Source organism: Dama dama, chromosome 32 (assembly GCF_033118175.1).
Source record: "Dama dama isolate Ldn47 chromosome 32, ASM3311817v1, whole genome shotgun sequence".
Taxonomy (NCBI): Eukaryota; Metazoa; Chordata; class Mammalia; order Artiodactyla; family Cervidae; genus Dama; species Dama dama.
In genome coordinates, this window is record NC_083712.1 from 5,784,685 (window position 1) to 5,796,803 (window position 12,119).

Consider the following 12,119-nt stretch of genomic DNA (forward strand, 5'->3'; position numbering starts at 1 on the left):
GAAAAACATGAAGGGCCTGAAAACGTGTGAAAAATATGAAGAGCTTCAAAAGGTGTGAAAAATATGAAGAGCTTCAAAGGTGTCAAAAATGAGATGAGCATGAAACGGTGTGAAAAATAGGAGAAGCATGAAACGGTGTTCAAAAACAGGAAGAGCCTGAAAAGGTGTGAAATATATGAAGAGCCTCAAAACGTGTCAAAATTATGAGGAGCATGAAACGGTCTGAAAAATAAGAAGAGAATGACGCGGTGTTGAAAAACATGAAGAGCCTGAAAAGGTGTGACAAATATAAAGAGTTTCAAAAGGTGTCAATAATAAGCGTTGCATGAAACAGTCTGAAAAATAGGAGGAGCGTGAACGGTCTGAAAAATAGGAGGAGCATGAAGCGGTGTTGAAAAACATGAAGAGCCTGAAAAGGTGTGAAAAATATGAAGAGCTTCAAAAAGTGTCAAAAATATGAGTAGCATGAAACGGTCTGAAAAAGAGGAGGAGAATGACACGGGCTGAAAATAGGAGGAGCATGAAGCGGTGTTGAAAAGCATGAAGAGCCTGAAAAGGTATGAAAAATATGAAGAGCTTCAAAAGGTGTGAAAAATATGAAGAGCTTCAAAAAGTGTCAAAAATATGAGTAGCATGAAACGGTCTGAAAAAGAGGAGGAGAATGAAACGGTCTGAAAATAGGAGGAGCATGAAGCGGTGTTGAAAAACATGAAGAGCCTGAAAAGGTGTGAAAAATATGAAGAGCTTCAAAAGGTGTCAAAAATATGAGGAGCACTAAACGGTCTGAAAAATAGGAGGACCATGAAGCGGTGTTGAAAAACATGAAGAGCCTGAAAAGGTGTGAAAAATATTAAAAGCTTCAAAAGGTGTCAAAAATACTAGGAGCATTAAACGGTCTGAGAAATAGGAGGAGCATGAAACGGTGATAAACATCATGAAGAGCAAGAAAGGTGTGAAAAATATGAAGAGCTTTAAAAGGTGTCAAAAATATGAGGAGCATGAAACGGTCTGAAAAATAGGAGGAGCATGAGGCGATGTTGAACATCATGAAGAGCAAGAAAGGTGTGAAAAATATGAAGAGCTTCTAAAGGTGTCAAAAATATGAGGAGCATGAAACGGTCTGAAAAATAGGAGCAGCATGAAATGGTGTTCAAAAACTTGAAGAGCCTGAAAAGGTGTGAAACATATGAAGAGCTTCAAAAGGTGTGAAATAAATGAGGAGCATGAAACGTTCTGAAAAATAGGAGGAGCATGAAGCGTTATTCAAAAATATAAAGAGGCTGAAAATGTGTGAAAAATGTGAAGAGCTTCAAAGGTGTGAAATACAGGAGGAGCATGAAACGGTCTGAAAAATAGGAGGAGAATGAAACGGTATTCAAAAACATGAAGAGCCTGAAAATCTGTGAAAAATATGAAGAGCTTCAAAAGGTGTGAAAAATATGAAGAGCCTGAAAATCTGTGAAAAATATGAAGAGCTTCAAAAGGTGTGAAAAATAGAAAGAGCTTCAAAAGGTGTGAAAAAAATGAAAAGCTTCAAAAAGTGTCAAATACATGAGGAGCTTCAAAAGCTGTCAAAATTATGAGGAGCATGAAACGGTCTGAAAAATAGGAGGAGCATTGTAACATTGTTGAAAAAATTGAAGAGCCTGAAAAGGTGTGAAAAATATGAAGAGCTTCAAAAGGTGTCAAAAATATGAGGAGCATGAAAAGGTCTGAAAAATAGGAGGAGAATGAAGCGGTGTTGAAAAACATCAAGAGCCTGAAAAGGTGTGAAAAATATGAAGAGCTTCAAAAGCTGTGAAATAGATGAGGAGCATTAAATGGTCTAAAAAATATGAGGAGCATGAAGCGGTGTTCAAAAACATGACGAGCCTGAAAAGGTGTGAAATATATGAAGAGCTTCAAAAGGTGTGAAATACAAGAGGAGCATGAATCGGTCTGAAAAATAGGAGGAGCATGAAGCGGTGTTGAAAAACATGAAGAACCAGAAAAGGTGTGAAAAATATGAAGAGCTTCAAAAGATGTCAAAAATATGAGGAGCTTGAAACTGTCTGAAAAATAGGAGCAGCATGAAACGGTGTTCAAAAATATGAAGAGCCTGAAAATCTGTGAAAAATATGAAGAGCTTCAAAAGGTGTGAAAAATAGAAAGAGCTTCAAAAGGTGTGAAAAATATGAAGAGCTTCAAAAAGTGTCAAAAACATGAGGAGCTTCAAAAGCTGTCAAAATTATGAGGAGCATGAAACGGTCTGAAAAATAGGAGGAACATTGTAACATTGTTGAAAAAATTGAAGAGCCTGAAAAGGTGTGAAAAATATGAAGAGCTTCAAAAGGTGTCAAAAATATGAGGAGCATGAAAAGGTCTGAAAAATAGGAGAAGAATGAAGCGGTGTTGAAAAACATCAAGAGCTTGAAAAGGTGTGAAAAATATGAAGAGCTTCAAAAGCTGTGAAATAGATGAGGAGCATTAAATGGTCTAAAAAATATGAGGAGCATGAAGCGGTGTTCAAAAACATGACGAGCCTGAAAAGGTGTGAAATATATGAAGAGCTTCAAAAGCTGTGAAATAGATGAGGAGCATGAAACGGTCTAAAAAATAAGAAGAGAATGACGCGTTGTTGAAAAACATGAAAAGCCTGAAAAGGTTTGAAAAATATGAAGAGCTTCAAAAGGGGTCAAAAATATGAGGAACATGAAACGGTGTTCAAAAACATGAAGAGTCTGAAAAGGTGTGAAAAATATGAAGAGCTTCAAAAGGTGTCAAAAATATGAGGAGCATGAAACGGTCTGAAAAATAGGAGGAGCATGAAACGGTGTTGAAAACCATGAAGAGCCTGAAAAGGTGTGAAAAATATGAAGAGGTTCAAAAGGTGTCAAAATATGAGGAGCATGAAACGGTCTGAAAAATAGGAGGAGCAAGAGACCGTGTTCAAAAACATGAAGAGCCTGAAAAGTTTTGAAAAATATGAATATCTTCAAAAGGTGTCAAAAATATGAGGATCATGAAACAGTGTCAAAAATAGGAGGAGCATGAAGCGGTTTTGAAAAACCTGAAGAGCCTGAAAAGGTGTCAAAAATATGAAGAGCATGAAAATGTGTGAAAAACATGAGGAGCATAAACTGTGTTCAAAAACATGAAGATCCAGAAAAGGTGTGAAAAATATGAAGAGCTTCAAAATGTCTCAAAAACATGAGGAGCATGAAACGGTCTGAAAATAGAAGGAGCATTAAGCGGTGTTCAAAAACATGAAGAGCCTGAAAAGGTGTGAAAAATATGAAGAGCTTCTAAACGTGTCAAAAATATGAGGAGCATGAAACCTTCTTAAAATTGGAGGAGCATGAAGCGGTGTTCAAAAATCTAAAGAACATGAAAAGGTGTGAAAAATATGAAGAGCTTCAAAAGGTGTCAAAAATATGAGGAGCATGAAACGGTCTGAAATATAGGAGGAGCATGAAACGGAGTTCAATATCATGAAGAGCCTGAAAAGGTGTGAAAAATATGAAGAGCTTCAAAAGGTGTCAAAAATACGAGGAGCATGAAACAGTCTGAAAAATCGGTGGAGCATGAAATGGTGTTCAAAAACATGAAGAGCCTGTTAAGCTGTGAAAATTATGAAGAGCTTCAAAAGGTGTCAAAATTATGGGGAGCATGAAACGGTGTTCAAATCATGAAAAGCCTGAAAAGGTGTGAAAAAAATGATTAGCTTCAAAAGGTGTGAAAAATATGTGGAGAATGAAATGATCTGAAAAAGAGGAGGAGAATGAATTGGTGTTGAAAAACATGAAGAGCCTGAAAAGATGTGAAAAATATGAAGAGCTTCAAAATGTGTCAAAAATATGAGGAGCATGAAACGGTCTGAAATAGAAGGAGCATCAAACGTTGTTGAAAAACATGAAGAGCCTGAAAAGCTGTGAAAAATATGAAGAGCTACAAAAGGTGTAAAATATTTGAGGAGCATGAAACGGTCTGAAAAATTGGAGAAGGATGAAGCGCTGTTCAAAATCAAGAAGAGCCTGAAAATGTGTGAAAAATATGAAGGGCTTCAAAACGTGTCAAATATATGAGGAGCATGAAACGGTCTGATATATAGGAGGCGCATGAAGCGGTGTTGAAAAACATGAAGAGCCTGAAAAGGTGTGAAAAATATGAAGAGCTTCAAAAGCGGTCAAAAATATGAGGAGCCTGAAACGGTGTGAAAAATAGGAGAAACATGAAACGGTGTTCCAAAACATGAAGAGCCTGAAAAGGTGTGAAAAATATGAAGAGCTTCAAAAGGTGTCAAAAATATGAGGAGCAAGAAACGGTCTGAAAATTAGGAGGAGCATGAAGCCGTGTTCAAAAACTTGAAGAGCCTGAAATGGTGTGAAAAATATGAAGAGCTTCAAAAGGTTTCAAAGATATAGAAGCATGAAACGGTCTGAAAAATAGGAGGAGCATGATACGGCATTGAAAAACATAAATAGCTTGAAAAGGTGTGAAAAATATGAAGAGCTTCCAAAGGTGTCAAAATTATGACGAGCATGAAATGGTATGAAAAATTGGAGGAGCATGTAACGGTGTTCAAAAACATGAAGAGCCTGAAAAGATATGAAAAATATGCAGAGCTTCAAAACGTCTCAAAAACATGAGGAGCATGAAACGGTCTGAAAATAGGAGGAGCATGAAGCGGTGTTCAAAAACATGAAAAGCCTGAAAAGGTGTGAAAAATATGAAGATTTTCAAAACGTGTCAAAAATATGAGGAGCATGAAACGTTCTGAAAATTAGGAGGAGGATGAAGCGGTGTTGAAAAACCTGAAGAGCCTGAAAGGGTGTGAAATATATGAAGAGCTTCAAAAGGTGTCAAAAATATGAGGAGCATGAAACGGTCTGAAAAACAGGAGGAGCATGAAATGGTGATCAAATCCATGAAGAGCCTGAAAAGGTGTGAAAAATATGAAGAGATTCAAAAGGTGTCAGAAATATGAGGAGCATGAAACGGTCTGAAAAATAGGAGGAGCAAGAGACCGTGTTCAAAAACATGAAGAGCCTGAAAAGTTTTGAAAAATATGAAGAGCTTCAAAAGGTGTCAAAAATATGAGGAGCTTGAAACAGTGTGAAAAATAGGAGGAGCATGAAGCGGTGTTGAAAAACATGAAGAGCCTGAAAAGGTGTGAAAAACATGAAGAGCATGAAAATGTGTGAAAAATATGAGGAGCATAAACTGTGTTCAAAAACATGAAGATCCAGAAAAGGTGTGAAAAATATGAAGAGCTTCAAAATGTGTCAAAAATATGAGGAGCAAGAAACGGTCTGAAAAATAGGAGGAGTAAGAAGTGGTGTTTAAAAATATGAAGAGCCTGAAATGGGGTGAAAAATATGAAGAGCTTCAAAAGGTGTCAAAAATATGAGGAGCATGAAACAGTCTGAAAAATAGGAGGAGCATGAAACGTTCTGAAAAATAGGAGGAGCATGAAGCGGTGTTGAAAAACATGAAGAGCCTGAAAACGTGTGAAAAATATGAAGGGTTTCTAAAGGTGTGAAAAATATGAACAGCTTAAAAAAGTGTCAAAAATGAGATGAGCATGAAGCAGTCTGAAAAATGGTGGAGCATGAAGTGTTGTTGAAAAACATGAAGAGCCTGAAATCGTGTGAAAAATATGAAGAGCTTCAAAAGGTGTGAAATACATGAGGAGAATTAATCGGTCTCAAAAATAGGAGTAGCATGAAGCGGTGTTGAAAAACATGAAGAGCCTGAAAATGTGAGAAAAATATGAAGAGCTACAAAAGGTGTGAAGTACAGGAGGAGCATTAAACGGTCTGAAAAATAGGAGTAGCATGAAGTGGTGTTGAAAAACATGAAGAGCCTGAAAAGGTGTGAAAAATATGAAGAGCTTCAAAAGGTGTGAAAAATACGAGGAGCATGAAGAGGTTTTCAAAAACATGAAAAGCCTGAAATGTTGTAAAAAATATGAAAAGCTTCAAAAGGTGTCAAAAATATGAGGAGCATGAAACGGTCTGAAAAACCGGAGGAGCATGAAGCGGTGTTCAAAAACATGAAGAGCCTGAAAAGGTGTGAAAAATTTGAAGAGCTTCAAAAATGTGAAAAATATGAAGAGCTTCAAAAGGTGTGAAATACATGAGGAGAATTAATCGGTCTCAAAAATAGGAGTAGCATGAAGCGGTGTTGAAAAACATGAAGAGCCTGAAAATGTGAGAAAAATATGAAGAGCTACAAAAGGTGTGAAGTACAAGAGGAGCATTAAACGGTCTGAAAAATAGGAGTAGCATGAAGTGGTGTTGAAAAACATGAAGCGCCTGAAAAGGTGTGAAAAGTATGAAGAGCTTCAAAATGTGTCAAAAATATGAGGAGCATGAAATGGTATGAACAAGAGGAGGAGCCTGAAAAGGAGTTCAAAAACATGAAGAGCCTGAAAAGATGTGAAAAATATGAAGAGCTTCACAGGGTGTCAGAAATACGAGGAGCATTCAAAGGTCTGAAAAATATGAGAAGCATGAAACGGTGTTCAAAACATGAAAACCCTGAAAAGTTGTGAAATATATGAAGAGCTTCAAAATATGTTAAAACTTGGAGGAGCATGAAACGGTCTGAAAAATATGAGGAGCAAGAAACGGTGTGAAAAATATGAAGATCTTCAAAAGGTGTCAAAATTATGAGGAGCATGACACGGTCAGAAATATAGGAGGAGGATGATGCGGATTTGAAAAACATGAAGAGCCTGAAAGGGTGTGACAATTATGAAGCGCTTCAAAAGGTGTCAAAATTATGGGGAGCATTAAACGGTCTGAAAAACAGGAGGAGCGTCAAATGGTGTTCAAAGACGTGAAGAGCATGAAAAGGTGTGCAATATAATAAGAGCTTCAAAAGGTGTCAAAAATATGAGGAGCATGAAACGGTGTTAAAAAACATGAAAAGCCTGAAAAGTTGTGAAAAATATGAAGAGCTTCAAAATGTGTGAAAAATAGGAGGAGCATGAAACGGTCTGAAAAATAGGAGGAGCATCAAATGGTGTTCAAAGACGTGAAGAGCATGAAAAGGTGTGCAATATAAGAAGAGGTTCAAAAGGTGTCAAAAATATGAGGAGCATGAAACTGTCTGAAAAATAGGAGGAGCATGAAGTGGTTTTGACAAACATGAAGAGCCTGAAAAGGTGTGAAAAATATGAAGAGCTTCAAAAGGTGTCAAAAATATGAGGAACATGAAACGGTCTGAAAAATAGGAGGAGCATGATTTGGTATTGAAAAACAGAAAGTGCCTGAAAAGGTGTGAAAAATATGAAGAGCTTCAAAAGGTGTCAAAAATATGTGGAGCATGAAACGGTTTAAAAAATAGGAGGAGCATGAAACGGACTTCAAAAACATGAAGAGCCTGAAAAGGTGTGAAAAATATGAAGAGCTTCAAAAGGTGTCAAAAATATGAGGAGCATGAAACGGTCTGAAAAATAGGAGGAGCACGAAACGGTCTTCAAAAATATGAAGTGCCTGAAAAGGTGTGAAAAATATGAAGAGCTTCAAAAGGTGTCAAACATATGAGGAGCATGAAACAGTGTTCAAAAACATGAAAAGCCTGAAAAGTTGTGAAATATATGAAGAGCTTCAAAAGGTGTCAAAAATGTGAGGAGCATGAAACGGTCTGAAAAATAGGAGGAACATGAAGCGGTGTTGAAAAACATGAAGAACCTGAAAAGGTGTGAAAAATATGAAGAGCTTCAAAAGGTGTCAAAAATATGAGGAGCATGAAACAGTCCGAAAAATAGGAGCAGCATGAAGCGGATTTGAAAAACATGAAGAGCCTTAAAAGATGTGAAAAAATATGAAGCACTTCAAAAGGTTTCAAAAATATAAGGAGCATGAAACGGTCTGAAAAATAGGAGGAGCATGAAGCGGTGTAGAAAAACCTGAAGAGCCTGAAAAGGTGTGAAAAATATGAAGATCTTCAAAAGGTGTCAAAAATATGAGGAGCATGACACGGTCAGAAATATAGCAGGAGCATGAAGTGGTGTTGAAAACATGAAGAACCTGAAAAGTTGTGAAATGATGAAAAGCTTCCAAAGGTGTCAAATATATGAGCAGCATGAAACGTTCTGAAAAATTGGAGGTGCAAGAAACGATGTTCAAAACACGAAGAGCCTGAAAAGGTGTGAAAAATATGAAGAGTTTCAAAACGAACCAAAAATATGAGGAGCATGAAACGGTTTGAAAAACAGGAGGAGCATGAAGCCGTGTTGAAAAACATGAAGAGCCTGAAAAGTTGTGAAAAATATGAAGAGCTTCAAAATGTATCAAAAATATGAGGAGCATGAAACGGTCTGAAAAATAAGAGGAGCATGAAGCGGTGTTGAAAAATATGAACAGCATGAAAACGTGTGAAAAATATGAAGAGCTTCAAAAGGTGTGAAAAATATGAAAAGCTGCTAAAGGTGTCAAAAATGAGATGGGCATGAAACGGTCTGAAAATTAGGAGGAGCATGAAGTGGTGTTGAAAAACATGAAGAGACTGAAAAGGTGTGAAATATACGATGAGCATCAAAAGGTGTGAAAATATGAAGAGCTTCACAAGGTGTCAAAAATATGAGGAGCATGAAGTGGTCTGAAAAATAGGAGGAGCATGAAGTGGTGTAGAAAAACATGAAGAGCCTGAAAAGGTGTGAAAAATATGAAGAGCTTCAAAAGGTGTTAAAAATATGAGGAGCTTGAAACGGTCTGAAAAATAGGAGGAGCATGAAGCGTTGTAGAAAAACATGAAGAGCCTGACAACGTGTGAAACTATGAAGAGCTTCAAAAGGTGTCAAAAATATGAGGAGCATGAAATGGTCTGAAAAATAGGAAGAGCATGAAGCGGTGTTTAAAAATATGAAGAGCCTGAAAAGGTGTGAAAAATATAGAGAGCTTCAAAAGGTGTCAAAAATATGAGGAGCATGAAACGGTCTGAAATATAGGTGGAGTATGAAGTGATGTTGAGAAACATGAAGAGCCTGATAAGGTGTGAAATATATGAAAAGCTTCAAAATGTGTCAAAAATATGAGGAGAATGAAACTGTCTGAAAAATAGGAGGAGCATGAAGCGGATTTGAAAAACATGAAAAGACTGAAAGTGTGTGAAAAATATGAAGAGCTTCAAAAGGTGTCAAAAATATGAGGAGCATGAAACGGTCTGAAAAATTGGAGAAGCATGAAGTGGTGTTCAAAAAAATGAAGAGCCTCAAAAGGTGTGAAAAGTATGAAGAGCTTCAAACTGTGTCAAAAATATGATGAGCATGAAACGGTCTGAAAAATAGGAGGAGCATGAAGTGGTGTTGAAAAACATGAAGAGCCTGAAAAGGTGTGAAAAATATGAAGAGCTTCAAAAGGTGTGAAACATATGAGGACCATGAAACGGTCTGAAAAATTGGAGGCGCATGAGACGGTGTTGAAATACATGAAAAGCCTGAAAAGGTGTGAAAAATATGAAGAGCTTCAAAAGGTGTCAAAAAGATGAGGAGCATGAAACGGTCTGAAATAAAGGAGGAGAATGAGGCAGTGTTGAAAAACATGAAAAGCCTGAAAAGGTGTGAAAAATATGAAGAACTTCAAAAGGTGTCAAAAATATGAGGAGCATGAAACGGTCTGAAAAATAGGAGGAGCATGAAGTGGTGTTGAGAAACATGAAGAGCCTGAAAAATTTGTGAAACATATGAGGAGAATGAAACGGTCTGAAAAATAGGAGGAGCATGAAGCGGTGTTGAAAAACATGAAAAGCCTGAAAAGGTGTGAAAAATATGAAGAGCTTCAAAAGGTGACAAAAATATGAGGAGCATGAAAAGTTCTGAAAAATAGGAGGAGCATGAAGCGGTGTAGAAACACATGAAGAGCCTGAAAAGGTGTGAAATCTATGTTGAGCTTCAAAAGGTGTCAAAAAAATGAGGAGCATGAAACGGTCTCAAATAAAGGAGGAGCATGAAGTGGTGTAGAAAAATATGAAGAGCCTGAAAAGGTGTGAAAATATGAAGAGCTTCAAAAGGTGTCAAAAATATGAGGAACATGAAACGATCTGAAAAATAGGAGGAGCATGAAGTTGTGTTGAAATACATGAAGAGCCTGAAAAAGGTGTGAAACATATGAGGAGCCTGAAACAGTCTGAAAGAGAGGAGGAGCATAAAACGGTGTTGAAAAACATGAGGAGCATGGAAAGGTGTGAAAAATATGAAGAGCTTCAAAAGGTGTCAAAAATATGAGGAGCATGAAACGGTCTGAAAAATAGGAGGAACATGAAACGGTTTGACAAATAGGAGGAGCATGAAACGGTGTTGAAAAACATGAAGAACCTGAAAGGTGTCGAAAATATGAAGAGCTTCAAAATGTGTCAAAAATATGAGGAGCATGAAACGGTTTGAAAAATAATAGGAGCATGAAACGGTGTTGAAAAACATGAAGAACCTGAAAGGTGTCGAAAATATGAAGAGCTTCAAAATGTGTCAAAAATATGAGGAGCATGAAACGATCTCAATAATCGGAGGAGCATGAAAGCGTGTTGAAAAACATGAAGAGCACGGAAAGGTGTGAAAAATATGAAGAGCTTCAAAAGGTGTCAAAAATATGAGGACCATGAAACGGTCTGAAAAATAGGAGGAGCATGAAGCGGTGTTGAAAAACATGAAGAGCCTGAAAAGGTGTGAAATATATGAAGAGCTTCAAAAGGTGTAAAAAATATGAGGAGTTTGAAACGGTCTGAAAAATAAGAGGATCTGGTTTCCTCAGTGTGTATGCCCAGAAGTGGAATTGCTGGGTCATATGGCAGTTCTATTTCCAGTTTTTTAAGAAATCTCTACACCGTTTTCCATAGCGTTTGTACTAGTGTGCATTCCCACCAACAGTATAAGAGGGTTCCCTTTTCTCCACTCCCTCTCCAGCATTTATTGCTTGTAGACTTTTGGATAGCAGCCATCCTGACTGGCATGTAATGGTACCTCATTGTGGTTTTGATTTGCATTTCTCTAATAATGAGTGATGTTGAGCATCTTTTCATGTGTTTGTTAGCCATCTGTATGTCTTCTTTGGAGAAATGTCTGTTTAGTTCTTTGGCTCATTTTTTATTGGGTCATTTATTTTTCTGCAATTGAGCTGCAGGATTTGCTTGTATATTTTTGAGATTAATCCTTTGTAAGTTTCTTCATTTGCTATTATTTTCTCCCAATCTGAGGGCTGTCTTTTCACCTTACTTATAGTTTCCTTTGTAGTGCAAAAGCTTTTAAGTTTCATTAGGTCCCATTTGTTTAGTTTTGCTTTTATTTCCAATATTCTGGGAGGTGGGTCATAGAGGATCTTGCTTTGATTTATGTCGGAGAGTGTTTTCCCTATCTTCTCCTCTAGGAGTTTTATAGTTTCTGGTCTTACATTTAGATCTTTAATCCATTTTGAGTTTATTTTTGTGTATGGTGTTAGAAAGTGTTCTATTTTCATTCTTTTACAAGTGGTTGACCAGTTTTCCCAGCACCACTTGTTAAAGAGGTTGTCTTTTTTCCATTGTATATCCTTGCCTCCTTTGTCAAAGATAAGGTGTCCATAGGTTCGTCTGAAAGAGACACGTGCACCCCAATGTTCATGGCAGCACTGTTTATAATAGCCAGGACATGGAAGCAACCTAGATGCCCGTCAGCAGATGAATGGATAAGAAAGCTGTGGTACATATACACCATGGAATATTACTCAGCCATTAAAAAGAATTCATTTGAATCAGTCCTAATGAGATGGATGAAGCTGGAGCCCATTATACAGAGTGAAGTAAGCCAGAAAGATAAAGAACATTAGAGCATGCTGACACATGTATAAGGAATTTAGAAAGGTGACAACGATAACCCTATATGCAGAACAGAAAAAGAGACACAGAAATACAGAACAGACTTTTAAACTTTGTGGGAGAATGTGAGGGTGGGATATTTCAAAAGAACAGCATGTATGCTATCTATGGTGAAACAGATCACCAGCCCAGGTAGGATGCACGAGACAAGTGCTCCGGCTTGGTGCACTGGGAAGACCCAGAGGACTCGGGTGGAGAGGGAGGTGGGAGGGGGAATCGGGACTGGGAATACATGTAAATCCATGGCTGATTCATATCAAAGTATAACAAAACCCACTGGAAAA